The sequence below is a fragment of the Chiloscyllium plagiosum genome, chromosome 9 (assembly GCF_004010195.1).
Source record: "Chiloscyllium plagiosum isolate BGI_BamShark_2017 chromosome 9, ASM401019v2, whole genome shotgun sequence".
Classification (NCBI taxonomy): domain Eukaryota; kingdom Metazoa; phylum Chordata; class Chondrichthyes; order Orectolobiformes; family Hemiscylliidae; genus Chiloscyllium; species Chiloscyllium plagiosum.
The window spans coordinates 793,899-798,474 of NC_057718.1; the positions used below are offsets into that span (position 1 = coordinate 793,899).

Sequence of the window (4,576 nt, forward strand, 5' to 3'; positions counted from 1 at the left end):
TGAGGTGGCAATAGAGCATTTTAGTGATAACATCCCCAACACAGTCTGTGTTAAGTTTGCGATGGAGTCAGTGAAATGGATTTTGGATTTGGACAAAGCCAAATATTTTCCTAAAATAAGGCAGGAAATGGCACGTAGACTGGGAACAGCTACTCTCTCGGTATAGCTACAGAATTCCAGAAGGGGCCTCATATCAACATAATGTCCCAACTACAATACTCAATGGTGTGAGCAGTTAAAGCAAGTCTGCTACACTTTCTTAACCGCCCTGTTTACCAGTGATGCAACTTGCAAACAAATACGTACCTGAACCTTGATCTCTCTGTTCAACCACACTAGCCAGGGCTCTATCATTTAACTGTACAAGTCCTCTCCTACCGTGCATTTATCCAAATTAAACTCCCATCTGTCGCTCCTCAGCCAATGAACCAATTAATCAAGAACTTTTTGTAATCTCAGATAACCTTCCAGCAGTTTTGATGTCATCTGCAAATTTATGAAACATGCCTACTAAATTGTCATCCAAATGGTTGATATAAATGATAACCAGCAAGAGCCAGTACCGATCCCTGCAGAGCACCGCTAGTCACAGGCTTCCAGTGACAGAGAAAGAAATATTCGAAAACAAAATATGGATTGTACCAGCCCAAACATTCCATTCACACTGAAAAGTAGGAGAAACAGGCCCAGAGAAACCTGGATAAACTGGAATATTCCCTAATGGAATTGAGGAAATGAAGGGTGGGAAAGCAAAGAGGGGACCTAAAGAAACATTGGTGATTAAAATGAGGGAGAATCCTAAGGTATATCAAAGGGAAGAGGATGGTCAGGGCCCATTTGGTCAGAGGGAGATATCTGCATGGAGCCGAGGACATTGGTGAGTGTTCACATCTGTCTTCAGTTTGGAGAAGGAGGATGTCAGTACAGAATTCAGGAAGAGGGCCTGTGAGGTGCTTTAGCAGATTGACAGAGGTTGTGAGGATGTACTGGAGGCTTTGCTGGGCCTAAAATTTGACAAAGTGCAGCAGATTAGCAGAACAGAGAGCAGAATACAGTGTTACAGCCGTAGAGATGGTGCAGAGGGAGAGAAATCAGAATTAACATTTGAGTGATAAAAGCAAATTACTGCGGATGCTGGAATCTGAAACCAGAAGAGAAAATGCTGGAAAATCTCAGCTTTGACAAAGGGTCAGTTAGACTCGAAACATCAGCTCTTTTCTCTCCTTACAGATGCTGCCAGACCTGCTGAGATTTTCCAGCATGTTCTCTTTTGGTAACATTTGATTGATCTGTACAAAAGTCTGATAACAGTGGGGAAGAATCTTCGATCAATTCATTCATGTATTCCAACTATTATATCATCTGCCCAATGGAAGAGGGTGGCAGGGGTCTTTGATTACAATGGTTGCTTTCTTGACCCAGCAGCAAGTGTAGGTAGAGTCAATGGGTGGGAGACCGGTTGGTGTGATAGACTGGACTGTGATCACAGCTCTCCGTAGTATCTCGTGGTTTTAGGCAGAGCGGTTGCCGTACCAAGCTGTGATGCATCTGGATAGAATGCTTTCTATGGTGCATCTATAAAAATTGGAAAGAGTCAAAGTTTGTGCGAAGATTTGTAGCTCGGATGCTCGTTGTTGTGGTTCTGTTCGCCGAGCTGGGAATTTGTGTTGCAGACGTTTCGTCCCCTGTCTAGGTGACATCCTCAGTGCTTGGGAGCCTCCTGTGAAGCGCTTCTGTGATGTTTCCTCTGACATTTATAAATGTCAGGGGGCGAAACGTCTGCAACACACTCCTAGCTCGGCGAACAGAACCACAACACTGGAAAGAGTCCTTGTGGACATGCTGAATTTCCTTAGCCTCCTCATGAAGTGAAGATGTTGTTGTGCTTTCTTGACCATTGCATCAAGATGGTGGATCAGGGCAGATTGTTGGTAATCATCACTCCCCTGAAGTTGATGCTGTCAACCATCTCCACCTCAGCCCCACTGACACAGAGAGGGGCGTGCCCTCTACTTCACTTCCTGTAGTCAATGACCAGCTCCTTCATTTTGCTGATGTTGATGGAGAGATTTTTGTCTTTACACCATGCTGCTGAACACTCAATCTCTGTCTTGTACTCTGTCTCATCATTGTTTGAGATCTGCCCAACCTCGGTGGTGCCATCAGCAAACTTGTAAATGAAATGGGTGTGGGAGTTGGCCCCACAGTTGTCTGTATACAAGGAGTACAGTAGGGGGCTGAGTACACAGCCTTGCGAGGCACTGGTGTTGAGGATTATGGTGGAGGAGTGTTGTCGCCTACTCTTACTGATTGTGATCTATGGGTCAGGAAATGGAGGATCCAGTTACAGAGTGGAGAGCCAAGACCTAGGTCTCAGAGTTTATAGATGAGTTTGTTTTGAATTATGGTATTGAAGGTGGAATTGTAGTCAATAGGTAGGAGTCAGACCTGAGTGTCCTTGTTATCCAGATGTTCCAGGGATGAGTGTGGGGCCAGGGGGATGGTGTCTGCTGTCGACCTGTTGCGCTGGTAGGCAAATTGCAAAGGCTCAAGGCAACATGGTCGGCTGGAGTCAGTGTGAGCATGGAGGTTAGACTCACTGGGTGGTAGTCATTGAGGCCCGCTGTGTGGGTTTTCTTTGGCACCGAGACGATGGTGGTCTTCTTGAAGTGGGGATTTACGAACTTAATAAGGTTACAGATATCCGCAAATACTCCCGCCAGCTGGCCCACACAGGATCTGAGTGTACGGCCAGGAACTCTGTTCGGGCTACACTTTTGGTGGGTTCACTCTCAAGGAGGATAACCTAAGGTGGTGTCTGTGGGTGGAGGTGCATCCAAGGCTGATGGGGTAAGTGATGTCGCTTCACTGACCTTCTGCACAGTGAGTGTCGACTTCATTGATTTTGTCGGGTGGGGTGTACTGTTGCCTGCAATTCTGTTGGGTTTGGTTTTGTAGCCCTTATGTTGTATAAGCAGTCGCGGGGAGTGGACAATGAGGTTAGAAAGCAGCTTCAGCCCCTCAGTTAAAGGGTCATTACCAAGGGGACATAATTTTAACGTGGTAGGTAGGAGGTTTAGAGGGGAGCTGCTGAAATATGTTTTCAGCCAGAGGGTGGTGGGAATCTGGAATGCACAATCTTGGGGTCCAGTTGAGGCAGGAGACCTCACAATCTTTTAAAAAGTACTTGGATGATTTGAAATGTCAATACTTGAGGCTGTGGGCCTAGTGCTGGAATGTGGGACTAGTGTAGATTTAGTGTAGTCTTTGGTGTAGACCTGATGGGCTGAAGGGCCTCTTGCATTAGATATGATTCTGAGTGTGTGGGCTAGGCCATCATGGGAGCTGGGTGTGAATGGGACTGAGCAACATCCGATGCGTGAGTGCTGTTCCCCGATGGTGAACCATGTGAGGAACGTGTTTCCCCACTTGGGGGAGTTTTACCAATGGTGGGACTGGCTTTAGACGTGCTTCCTGCCACAAAGAGTTCAGTTGAAATGTTCCAACTTGTCCGGGTTGTCAGTGAATCGACCTTCCACCAGGATCAGGAGCAGTATTAGGAAGATTGTTTCCAAGAAGGAACCCAGTGACAGGGAAGCAGACTCCAGGCACCAGCAATGACGGGCCGGGGGGCAGACAGGGAAGTGATGAGGAGCATGGGAGGGTTGTAGGGTGGTGGGCGAGTGAGGGAGTGAGTTGGCACTGGGCGATGGGGCAGGTGAGCAGGGACTAGGTGAGGGAGTTGGCTCATCTCTGTTTAAGGTGATAGTCATGAGTTGATGTCAAGAGTAGTCACTTTGAGCATTTAACCTGCTCTTGAACTAACTATTTATTTAACTAGTCCATTTCATTTTCTGATCAATGGTCATCCCCAGGATGTTGACATTGATGGATTCAGTGATGATAATGCCCATTGAACATGAAGGAACAATGGTTAGATTGTCTCTTGTTGGAGATGGTCATTGCCTGGCATTTGTGTGGCACAAATGTTACTTGCCACTCTTTAGCCCAGACCCTGATATTAGACGTGGACTGTATCTGAAGAGATGTCAATGGTTATGAGATCATCCCCACTTCTGCTGAAGCAGCTGAAGATGGTTGGGCCTAGGACACTCCCCTGAGAAAATCCTGGAGAGATGTCCTGGAGCTGAGATGACTGACCTCCAACAACCACAAACATCTTCCTTTGTGTCAGGTCTGACTCCGACCAGCAGAGAGTTTCTCCCCATTCCCATTAATTCCACTTTTCCTAGGTTGCCTTGATGCCACTCTCAGTCAACTGCTGCCTTGGTGTCAGGGGCTGTCCCTCTCCCCTCCCCTCCAGAATTCAGCTCGTCTATCCATGTTTGAGCTTTGCCTGAAACATTGAATATCCTGCTCCTCGGATGCTGCCTGACCTGCTGTGCTTTTTAAGCACCATTCTGACCTTTCCATGTTTGACCCAAGGCTGTAATGAGGTCAGGAGCTGAGTGACCCTGGGGGAACCCAAACTGGGCGTCACTGAGCAGGTTATAGCTGAGCAGGTGCTGCTTGGTAGAACTGTTACTGACACCTTCCATCACTTTACTGATGCTCA

At 47.1% G+C, this 4,576-nt stretch overlaps 1 protein-coding gene across 1 annotated transcript in view; it reads left to right on the plus strand.

Annotated features, from left to right (window-relative positions):
* The window catches only part of tram2 (translocation associated membrane protein 2), a 59,804-nt gene that overhangs the window by 733 nt on the left and 54,495 nt on the right, over positions 1-4,576 (plus strand). The window lies entirely within an intron of this gene.